This window comes from Apus apus, chromosome 3 (assembly GCF_020740795.1).
Source record: "Apus apus isolate bApuApu2 chromosome 3, bApuApu2.pri.cur, whole genome shotgun sequence".
Taxonomy (NCBI): domain Eukaryota; kingdom Metazoa; phylum Chordata; class Aves; order Apodiformes; family Apodidae; genus Apus; species Apus apus.
In genome coordinates this window covers 55,448,812-55,461,206 of record NC_067284.1, presented here as the reverse complement: position 1 = coordinate 55,461,206, position 12,395 = coordinate 55,448,812, and the positions used below count along the sequence as shown (strand labels likewise).

The following is a 12,395-nucleotide window of genomic DNA, read 5'->3' as shown; positions in this document are numbered from 1 at the left end:
ATCTGTTTTGTATTTATTTGTATATAAGATTATATATCTGTTCTTCCCTCCACATGTTAGTCCCTTTTCTGTGTTACAGTAAACTCGTTCCAGTTTCAGTTTCCAACCCTTAAGGCTCTCTCCCTTATTTCCCTTTTATCTTCCCTTGGGAAGTTAGAAGGGCAGGTAATGGAGAGTAATTCTGCCCTCTGGTTTGTGGTTTGCCCTGGCTACTAAACCAGGGCAGCAACCTACCTCTTCTGTTAGTTTTTCACACTCAGCCATAGGAACCTTGACGCTTACCCAAATGCTCTCAGAAGCTGGCAGCACAAAAAGGCTTGTGTTGTAAACATTTCTCCTGCCATGGCAGCTTCTTTCCCTTGCCTGGCTGGGAGTCTGTCCCACTGTGAACTGCAAGTTGAGGTATGCAAAGAAATGGCCTGACCTGAGCAAAGTGCAACACAAGTGAGACAACAAGGACACACATAGGCATTCCTCCTAGCAAAGACAAAATAATATATTTCATCAACACTGACTTAGGGCTATATAAGATACAAGAAAAAAAAGGATACAAGAAGCCACCGGAACCTGCAGATCATAGGAAGAGGAGTCATATATATAAGCAGCTGTCCATCCCTGACCAATAGTTACACGAACTAGACAGCAGCATGAAAAGTGGTAGAAAATAAAAACATTGATATAATAAAAGCAGGGTACTAACTTAATTGTTGACTGAGATAGAAGTTACCAAGGCAACCATATCATAAGTACCAAGTAAGTGTGTAAAGTCAGGAAACCTGAGGCCAGCAAGGGAAAAGTAAATACAGGTGGATGGCTTGTCTGAGAGTAGAAGGACTTGGTAAAGAAGGAGAACTTGGGAAGAATAAAAGAGGCAAAATCAGAATATAAGGTAAAGAAAGTGATATACTCAGGACAGATTTGGGGCTGTTGGTCTGCCCTGTCCTTTATTATGACAGTTTGAAGCAGGACAATAAACCTGCTGTTTCCACCTTTCTTGTTTCCACCTTACCTTCATGGTCAGGAGGGACTTGATGTGCTCTGGGATTAAAGAGCTGTCTCCCTGCAACTGGTGAGGAAATCCCTGAAGGGCATTACCTAACCACACCAACCCTCCCTTCCTTGACAGCTGGACTCTCTTTCAATTCCCAGTTTCTCCTGACTTACTTTACAGACATAGACATTAACTGTAGACATTGGCACTACAGGAGTTCCATAGTTCAATTGACCAACACAGGGAACCATGTTGCAACTGAGCTACGCATGCATGTGGCTGTACATTAAGTCAATCAGGCCATGCACATCTGCCATGTTCAGCACACCTCCAGCTCTTCAAAGATCCTGACTCACTGCAGTGCCTTCCCGCAGATGGCTTGGGGGGGAAAGAACCAGCTAAAATAAAGTCTCTGCACAAGTCACAGCCACAGAAGAAAGGACATGTGTAAAATAAAATCCACTCAGAAGACAAGAAATGAAGTTACAACTCAGAATGAAAGCAGGGAGTTTGTGCTGGCAAAACATCAGCTTTTTTAAGGTTAGAATCTTCAAACTTGTCTTGTTCTGTAATTTTCTGTAGGCTGCACACATCAAGGTACATTTCAAGATAACCAGACTCTCTTATTTCAAAGACCAGAATGTGAAAAATTTGTATATTTTTATCAACAGGGACATAAACTGTCTAGAAAACATGAGTAGTGGCACAGCTTGTAATGCTTATGAACTTGTCCTGTTTTGTAGCATTCCTCTAGGTCTGTGCATCAAAGCACTCTTAAAAATAGTCTTCTTGGTTGTTTTTAAGGTAAGAACACTGAAATCAAGGGTCAAGGGCCAGAAGTTTTCTAGTGCATTATCGTGGAGGTGTATCTTCAAGCATTTTAACATTAAGGCACTTTCCAGGTGCACACGAATCAAGGTGCACACCGAGACAGACTTGACTTGCCCCAGCCTCTAAAAATGCAAGGACTGTCACTTTATACAGATCCTCAGGTGGATTGTTGGTGATTCTCAATAACGCAGACAATGGAGATTCTCAAGTGTCTAGAAAGGGGCTGAATAACTTTTCTAAAATACTCATGCTTTGTCCTAAATCTTACGTAACGATCGGTAGCTGAACAGACAAATCATTGCCCACTACACAGATTTTCAATGGCAGGCAGTACAAAGTTTTCTCTTCTCTAATAATAAAATGTGCATGCTCTGTACACACTGTTCTCCTCTTCAGGATCATAGAGATCCTTGCACACACTCACAGCAGAGAACCTTCAAGATTAACTGTTTTGTCTTTGCTAAACTGGAGTTATGTCACCCTTCGGGGGAAGGGTGAGGTTATCAGCAAAGCTCTAAAATGCTCTCTCTCAGTATCTGCTACTCTTGTTCTTGGAAATTCACTTCCAATCCAATCAACTTAAGCCAAAAGGCAAACCCCTAGGTTATTGAGGAAGATTCTTCTCAGAGCACCTGTTTTCCGTATCCAGTGGCAAAAGTATTTCAAAATGAGAGAAACTTAAAAATGCTTTTTTTCCCCCCCAAGCTGCGCTGTGGACTAGACCCAGTACAGAACATGGCAGGAACACAAGTCCAGGATCTCACATAAGGGTTCACTGTGGTGCTGGAGCTCATTGTGTTAAACCTATGAGTAATGTAGCCAGTGAGTGCACTGAGGACACCTTTCACAGCTGCGTGTCTCTCTTTTTGCAGTATTTTGCCCATGAATTCACACTACCAAGAAGATTTGAAAAACCTGTTAGAAGGTTTCCACAAAGGTTTGGCTCATCAGCAACTTGGAGAAACACACATAGGAGGCAAAAGCTCAGAGTTAAACCTCCTTGGTCAGGGTATGGCCAGTGTGCCATGCCATTGGTATAACATGTGGCTTACATCTGAAAGGTGTCAGAGCAGGCAGCAGAGCAGCATAAACAGCACTTTTCTGGTCAGTCAACAAAAACTGAGACCTACTTATCCAGATAAAGGTAGGACAATCCAGAACATCTGTCTTGCTCCTGAATTGGGCATTTTTCCTGAACAGGAGAATCTTTTGGGGCCTTGCTTCAAATAGTTATGCTCTGAAAAGCAGGCTAAATTCAGGAGGTCATCTTGAAGTAATAGTTGGCAGGCCAAAGTGACTTAGTGTTTAACATGCTTTAAAGGACCATATGGAATAAGTTACACTAGAGTAAAACAAACACTTGTCTCTCACATCCAGTGTTATTGTTAGCAACTTATTTGACTGTGTGTATTTCTCAGCAGCGACAATGACTCACTAAATAACAGGATAATACCATGGATCACTAGCATGTTGTGGTCTGTGGCCACAGGAAAGGTTTACTTTTACTGTTCACATGTTGGCAGTCTCAACATGTTAGCAGCAAATCCAAATGTTTATTACTGCATCTAGGGCAGAAGCACAAACTCTCTGCTTGGAGACTTTCTCTAAGCCAAAAAGATAGCATGGGGTATTTGTAATATCATGCTTGCCAGACTATAGCAAAGGCAATGAGCTGGGAATTAAATGCTGCAAAAGTAGATGTCACCTTGGTTTTGCTTCCTTTTTTCAGTGTGCTGATTGCTGATGCTGGGAATCAGCATGGGATAGGGCTGTTTCAAAAAGATGGGCTCCCTATTCCCTCAATAAAGTCTAAACCTCGATGCATGGTGGCTACTTTTGGAAACAGGCATCAAAGCAAGATGATTTTGGAGAGTGAAGAGATTGTGGGACAAGACTTATGACTGCTCCATCAAGCCCTAGGCCCCTTTTGAAAGCCTGAGAGTGATCAGAGCTGCCTCAGATGGACAAGCATGTCCCCTTGGCTGCTTCAGGAATTTCAGACTTCTGCCTATGGCCTGACATACTGAAGCTCTTCACAAATCACTGTGGGGCAGGCCTCTCCACCTCCACTAAGCTCGTGTCCTGTCTCTTGCTTCCTAACGCTTGTTGAACGTTACAGATAAAACCCAGCATCTTGGTAAGATCTTCCTGTAGCCTGGGAGACCTAGCTGCCTGGAGGAAAGTTTTCAGGTAAATTGCATCACAAGGTCCCAGCCCATCTTCCAGTGGCTTAGGGACTGTGCAGGTAGCCCAATATGGCACCATGTCATTTGTCTCCTTGCACATTGCTGTCCAAGCAGTCTACAGGACTCAGTTGACAAAGAGGAAACCACAACCCCATTCTGGTCAAGTTTCAGCAGAAGGGTGTTGGATACACCTCAAGGTTGAGAAGAAAACAAAAAGGGAATATTCCAAATGCAGAAGTTTCCTACAGGTCAAGGAAGCCTTGGCGGGGGGTGGTAGAAAGGCAGCAATAGTTTTGCAGGCCACATTCCTTGCAGGTCCATTTCCATGTTCTCTAGTTTCCTGCTTCTGCTTACATAAGAGGGAAAGAAAAGCCAATTTGATATCCTGATGAAAGGAAGGACAACTCTCTGGAAGAGCAGGAAATGGTGTGCAGTGGTGTCATGAGGGTTCACCTGCTACCTCCAGGGCATGCCGCCATCTGTGGGATAACCTGGGAAACATCCCAGGAACAAAACTGGTGAAACTCATCCAGCACAGGATGAGGGGTTTGAAAGCACCGCGAGATTGAGGCTAGGAAAAAGGCTTTACACATTGTTTAATATAGTATATTCCTACAGGGAATAAAACAACCCAAGAGCTGAATGTCCCAGGCTGGTAGGAGGAAATCTATACCCATACAGCATTCCTTGACAGAAAAAGTTCCCAAGTGTTTGTCCTCTTTGGGTATTTGCAGACAAGTCAAAAGTCATTGTTAAGCTGAGCAGAACCCAAATCATTCTAGGATATATATTTTCCTACTGTACCTTTACTCAAATCCTGATATTTTCCAGAATCCCAGTTCTGTGAGTGTCTTCCTTCTACCTCTGCCCACCTTTCTGCTTAAATAAACTGATGTGGAACTTTCCAGAGTGAAATGTGTGCCTCTCTCCTCTTCTTTTTTCATGTCTCTGGAAAAGGCTCAGCTAGAGAGATCACAAACTGAAATCTGCATTTTATGTTAGCAACGTCAGAGTTCAGCATTCCAAGGATTTGGGATAGATCCTAAAAGCAAACATCCCAAACTCAGGAGGAAGTTCAGCATTAGATATAAAAGAAATCCAAGTATGTTGAAGTATGGAAATAAAAATAACTTCACTTTGCCCTGTGGTGGCCCCATGCAATAAGAATACATTTATGATTAGATCACAGTGATGGTTGGAGCCCTAGATAAGAATAAACTGAGTTCTGAAGACCTCCAGATTTACAGTAGTGTTGCTATGTTTTTCTCACGTGTTGCCAGACTAATACTTAGTTTCTTAGAAAATGAACTCCAAAATGAATACCAATTCATAAATTCTCTGCTTTACCTGTAAATTGGCAGAGAACACCGCTGCTGCTTAAAACTCTCATGTTGTTGCCCCTTCCTGTAGCAGTGAGATCAGCAGATGGTGGGTCTGAAGAGTGGAGCTCGTGGCTCACTGCTGGAGTCCATCTGAAGCACATTGGAACAACAAGAGATCTCTGCAGCCATATTCCTACCCAGCCTTCTGGCACATCTTGCCAACCACTGAGGGAAAACCTCCTGAGCACCTCTAAAATTGAATTATTTATCTCATGGACATGCAACTCTGAATTCAGATTCTTTTTTTCCTGCATTTGTTAAGAGGTTTTCTCCATTTGCTGAATGCCTTGTCTGCAAACCCCAGCACCAGGATTACCCTCATGTGAGCACAATTCAGCAATGCTGTGGTTCAGTTTGCTGGTGAGTTACCAAATACCTAAAACTCAGTATCATCCAGGGCTGTTTTGTGAGCCCTATTTCAGTTTGTATCATGGGATGGAAATTCAGAAGCAGTTCTTGTCTGTGAATGACCAAAACTGGCAGCTGGATTTAGACCAGCTGAAGGCCATCAAGGGTTATCTACTCATCTCTGCATGCTGTGCAGTCAGTTACTATACAAAAAAAAAAATTAAAAAAGAGAAATTTGTGTGGCTGAATGGCTTAACATAGTGAAATAAAAATGGCAGCACAGTTTCTCTAAAACATGGGCTATTTTCACTTCCCATCTGAAGTTTTATTCTTACTCAAAAGGATTATGGCCACATGTATGTGGAAGATACTGGACCTATTTGTGCTGCTATTCATGAGATTGCAAGCAGTGACTGCCGTGGTACATGCTGCAGTATTTACATATGGTTCTTGCAGCCTGAAAACACAAACCTTTCCTGAAATGCAGTCCTGAAATGAAGCCTTCTAGAAAACTGCCTCTCATTTTGACACCTTCAGTGACATTCTCCCCAGATAGATCATTGTTCCTTACCCTGAAGGAGGAAAGACAAGAATAGGAAGATGATATTTTGGGAGCAAGAAAACCAAAGAACACATCTGCCCATTTTCAGATTTTTTTTGGAACATCATATTCTTCAGGCCTCAATTCCTTGAGCAAACCTGGTTTTATTTGGCAAATGGGTCTGGGAACAGGCTGAGCCATCGCATAAAGCCCATTTCTCCAGAACATAGGCAATAAAATGTATGTGGCCAGAGGAGTGAATCAGTCTGTGAATGTGTCTCCAGAATCTGGTTCTATCTTCTTACTCACTAGACAAAAGACAGAGATGGTGTCCAAATTCCATTCTTCAGGAATCACCATAAAAATATTGAGGTTGTCTGAAGGAGAAAAGTATACACCGGACTTACTTCAAGCCAATGCCAGTCTGTGAAATCCTCTCTGAGCAACTTCACCACGTAGCTGTCCTCTGTGTGATTTACTTTGAGGATGCTCTCTTCTTGGACACACTATAACCCACAAACATGGCTTTCCCTTCTCACAGGAAAGTCTGAAATCACGAACCAGTTGTGGATGTCTGGTGCAAAGACTTCTTCAGACATGATGTCTGAAAAACAAGTGTGTTGTGGTTTATTTTTTTTTGAAAGCCACTAAGATTTAGGAACAAAACCTATCACTGCACCTAGAAGTGCTGTGGGCCTTTGGCTTCTTACGTGAGACAGAATGTATTCTTGCTCGTTCCAAATGCTGCCAGGTCAAGGGCAGCTTTTATCCCTGGCTAGTGAGAATAAGCACTGAGCTCAGCTTTGCCCTTGCTACTCGACTTCTGGGTTTTGTGCTGTCCCAGCTCAGCTCAGCAGCTTCCCTCTGTCTGATTGTGAGAAAGAGCAGAGCTCCCCCTTCCCCCTCTCCTTCCTGCACTCTGGCAGAGAATGGTGCGTGGGAGGACCTCGGGGTTGATGCTTGGAGACTGCAGAGCTCATAATGACTAGTCACTTATAAAAGATACGTTAGTGATACTGTCGCTAATGCTTTATATGACTGTTTATATTCTTCTCTAGGGTCTCTGAGTGAGATCGCATCAACTTTACACAAGGGACCAAACAAACATTAGCAATACACACGACTAATCAATAGTAAATATTAATAACAGATAGTACTCTGATAATAACAAAACATTAGTGATAACACAGCCTGCCTGACAAATGCTTCTAATAGAGGGAGAGAAGGAGGGGGGTGCAAAGGCCTGGTCATTCTCAAGGTCCCTGGGCAGGTCTGGTCTCAGACTGCGGACCAAGTGATGACTCCTGCCACCAGGTCTTTGTCTACTGGGCCACACTGCCCCAACCTTTGGTACAAATGGGAAGATCAAATTAAATAGGTCCCAGCTTTTCCAGCTCCATCCTGCTATCCTCTTCCCAGTCTGCCCAGCACAACTGTTGAGTAATGTCTTGCTCAGGGACGGTGCACACCAGCTAGTCTTTCTCTCTGGGAAAAGGGCAATGCATAGCCTTGAAGAGAGGGGGAAAACAAAAAACAAAGCAAAACAAAAAAATCACACACACACACAAAAAAAGGGAGAAATATTGGGGAAAAGCTTGAATCTATCAGCAGGCTTACGGTAACCTATAAGCAGAACCGTATCCAACAGAAAACAGAAGCAATCTGAGGAAGTGTGAAATGCAGAAGTGTTCTTTCATAGCAATAACAGCAAAAAGGTTTCTTTGTTAATGACTCAATAGCAATTAAAAAGTTATCTCTTGAGCCCAGTTGCTTAAAGATTCATTTTTGTGCTAGCATTTCTATGGACAGGTGTTATGTGTTTAAAAGGTACTCATAAAAAAATTAAAAGTTCGCCTGACACAGACAAATTTCAGCTGCAGCACTCTGAAAAGAGTGTTTTCTTTTCAGCACTTGAGAGGAAACCAAAGAGAAGATTCGTATGTCAGTGATTATAAAAATGAGAAAAGTGGGAATATCCATGGAAATGCTAGCTATATAAGGGGAAACAAGGACTACACACGGGTCCTCTTGACTGCAGACTCTACTAGAGACTTAAAAGCAAACACTTGCATTATGTTCTTCTTATGTAACGACACAGGAAAGCATTTTCATTCATGAACGGAAACGTTTGACATTTGTGGTCTAGTAATTTTGCTTTACAATCATCCTTCATATCTCTGGAAATCTCCTACAATTTCAGTCATATTCCTGATATTATTTTCAGTTCTTTCTGTATAATTTCACTTTACCTGCTTTAGTGTTTTTTTCCAGTCTATTAACCACCTGAAAAATGAGAAAGCTTTACCTAGCACTTTGCAGTGGGAGTATGAATACCATATTATAACACCTGAAAGAACATGAACTGTTACCCAAATGCCATTCTGTAGCACTTAGAGAAAAATCTCACATTTAACTGCACCACCGCAAACTAACAAGATTTTTAAGCTAAGGCTACAAAAAGCTTTTTTTTTGTGTGCTCTTTTTAACAAAACACTTCCCAGGAGAAAGGTGTTCTGCCGAGGGTGTACTCTGCTTTTTTGGCAGTGCCTGTTTCACAGAGCTAAAACATTTTGGTGCTAGTTTAAAGGAGAGCTATTACTTCAGTGCTTTGGAAAGCACACACAATAGCACACAGCTGTTTTCATTGGGGTCGACTTTCACAACACTGTAATGGCAGTTAAAACTGTACCCAAAATCCTTGCACAGGATGTAATCAACCTCAAATCTACAGAGAAACATTGGGAAACTGCTTTCAAGTGCCAAGAAAAACAACAGTAGTTTATAACAAGTTCTTCCCAATGTCCAGTCAGCTTAACCCAAATGAGACATGCTTCTCAAAACGAAAGTAGGACAGACTAGAGAAGAAAAAATCCATGACTATTTTTATGATTTTTTCTAAATAGAAACACAAAAAGTCTCAGACAAACCACCACTGATCCCTCCTGCCCCTCAGTCCACCAAAGCTCTAAAAGCAGTCAGCCTGTAAATCCAGTTCATGACTGGATGCTTGTTTTCCAACATTTTTCTCTTGTCTGTTTCAGGCACTGGGAAAGTTTCTGTCCCTCCAGCGGCAAAGCTGTTACATGTAATTTTCCTTACACAAAGAGCTTAAGCGCTATCCAGCTATTGGAGTCATCCCATAGTCCCAGATGTAAGGCTTTTCTCAGGATGTTAGTCTAACCAAATACCTAGGTGTTCCCAAGAAATGCTTGAATCGCTTTCCACTTACCCCAGCCGAGTCTCAGCAGTTGTGGGTAAAGCAGAATGGAAAAAAGCCCTCATATGATAGTGTCTCTAAATTTACCAGAAAGAAAGGAGCTGGGGTGCTTGTCCTTTAAGTGTCTCTAAAGATGGTTTGCATAGCTGGATCTCAGCTTATCTATGCTTTTCTGCTTTTGCTTCCATACATGGATCTGTTCCCAACAGTAACTTCAAGCTGTCGAAAAGAAGCTATCTGGCAGCTTTCAGCTTCATCTGACACATAAATGTGCCCAAATAAATAAATAATGATCTTCTCTGCTTGTTGGCTCCTTCATTTATTTATTTATTTATTTATTTGCACCTCAGAACACCTTTTCTTTTTTTTTTTTTTCTTCTTTCCAGAGTAACACTTTGTTATTTTTTCCCATTTTTTTCCTTTGCTTTGCTTATAGGTCAGGCTTTTGCATATTTGATACTTGGAAGCGTGTCAAGGCAATATACATCATGTCTGTAGTGAGGGAAGGTTAAGAGTCAAATTTTTGAAGGGAGAGAGATTATAGAAGAGCCACGTGACTGCTCCCAGATTAGCAGCAGTAGCAGGAGTACACATTCCTCTGATATTAGAGTAGCCACTGTGGGACATGCCTGAAGCATTGAAGAGTGGAAGCTACAGTTTGGAAACTCCTTGCCAATGTATTTATGAATAAATCACTCCTCGTTCCCCTTCCTACCTTCCATACTTCCTAGGTTTCAGTTTCAGAAAGGGCTGATAAAGAAAAAAAATGTTCACAGAGGGAGCCCTCTTTGCCATAGGTCAGGAAAGTAGCCATATAATTAACCTTAACTCTGATCTTTGTTATCTCTGCTGTGCAAATGGGAATGTTAAGGGCTTGGTGAAATGGCAAGACTAATTATATGTCATTATTATTGTACGTTATAGTGGCAAGTAGGAGTAACAAAGATATTAGGAACCTAAGGTCCTGGAGAACAGGAGAGGTGCCCAAGGACTGAAAGAGAGCCAGAGTCACTCTAGTCTTTATAAAAGGCGAGAAGAAGGATCCAGGAAACTACAGGCCAGGCAGCCTCACCTTCATCCCTGGTAAAGATAAGGAACAACTAATTCTGGACTCTGAGCATGTGGAGGAAAAGAAGATAATCAGTTGTCAGCATGGATTTACCAAGGGGAAATCGTGCTTGACCAATCTGATAGCCTTCTATGATGGCATAACTAGCTGCTGTTGTCTACCTTGACTTCAGCAAGGCTTTTGACATGGTCTCCCATACTATCCTCGTAGGGAAGCTTAGGAAGTGTGGGTTAGATGAGTGTACAGTGAGATGGATTGAGAACTGGCTGGATGGCAGAGCTCAGAGAGTTGTTAGCAGTGGCATGAAGTCCAGCTGGAGCCCTGTAGCTAGTGGTATCCCCTAGGGGTCAGCACTGGGCTCTGTCCTGTTGGACATACTCATCAATGATGAAGGGACAGAGCGTATCTTCAGCAAGTTTGTAGATGATACCAAACTGGGAGGGGTGGCTGACACTCCAGAGGGGTGTGCTGCCATCCTGTGTCACCTGGACAGGCTGGAGAGCTGGGCAGAGAGGAACCACATTCAACAAGAGTCCTGCACCTGGGGAGGAATAACCCCAGGCACCAGTACAGGTTAGGGGCTGACCTGCTGGAAAGCAGCTCTGAGGAGAAGAGCCTGGGAGTCCTAGTGGACAACAAGTTATCCATGAACCAGAAACGTGCTTTTGTGGTCAAGAAGGTCAATCATGTCCTGTGATGCATTAAGAGAACTGTGGGCAGCAAGTTGAGGAGGTTATCCTCCCCATCTACTCTGCCCTGGTGAGGCCACATCTGGAGTATTCTGTCCAGCTCAAGAAAGACAAAGAACTACTGAAAAGTGTACAGAAAAGGGCTATAAAGATGATCAGGGGACTGAAGCATTTCTCTTATCATGAAAGGCTGAGAGAGCTGAGACTGTTTGGCCTGGAGAAGAGAAGACTTAGAGGGGATCTTATTAACAGGGCAGGTATCAGGAGGATGAGGCCAGACTCTTCTTGATGGTGACCAGTGACAGGACTAGGGGCAACAGGCACAAACCAGAACACAGGAAGTTCCATCTAAGCACAGAAAAAGCTGCTTTGAGGGTGACAGAGCACTGACAGGCTGCCCAGAGAGGTTGTGGAGTCTTCTTCTCTGGAGACATTCAAAACCTGCCTGGACACAATCCTGTGCCATCTGCTTTAGGTGAACCTGCTTTAGCAGGGTGGCTGGACTAGATGAGCTCCAGAGGTCCCTTCCAACCCCAGCCACTCTGTGATTCTTTGACCTAATTGATTACTTCAGACTGGGATCCCTGAGTAAAAGAAAACTAGTGAAAGATGTTTTCAGGCACTTAGATATCTAAGGCTGAAGACAGGGGTCCATATTCTGGCCACTTACATTGAAAATATACTCTGTGCTGGTTTGGTTCTGGCATGGTTTCGGTAGCAGGCCAGAAGTCCAGGATGGCTCCTGTAAGAAGCTACTAGGGGTGGCTACCCATGTTCAGGTGGCCAAGGCCAAGCCATTAGAGAGACAGTGGATGCGCTTCTGTGATTACCATATAAAAAACCTTGTATAAGATCTGAGAGCAGAGAGCAAGGTAGAAGAGCTGAGCTGGAGAGGTTAGAGCAGTGCTGGGGAAGAAGGTGCCCAAGCATAAGTTCCCCTGCAGCCCATGGTGAGATGGCAGGCTGTCCCCCTGCAACTCACAGAGGAAAATGGCAGAGCATCCCCTGAAGATGCCAGGAGGGGCAAATGTGGACCTGCAGCCCATGGACTTTGATCTGCAGCCATGGAGGACCCAGCACCAGGGGAGGTGACTGTTACTGAAGCAGCCCGTGACTCTGTGGGAAGCCCATGATGGAACAG

At 43.2% G+C, this 12,395-nt stretch overlaps 1 protein-coding gene across 2 annotated transcripts in view; it reads right to left on the bottom strand.

Annotated features, from left to right (window-relative positions):
• Positions 1-9,553, bottom strand: part of SLC8A1 (solute carrier family 8 member A1) — a 139,195-nt gene extending 129,642 nt beyond the window's left edge. For both annotated transcript variants that reach the window (XM_051613978.1, XM_051613979.1), the window contains exon 1: positions 9,509-9,553. The gene's annotated coding sequence lies outside the window, so the exon portion shown is untranslated. The remainder of the gene's footprint in view (positions 1-9,508) is intronic.
• Between the last annotated feature and the right edge of the window lie 2,842 nt (positions 9,554-12,395).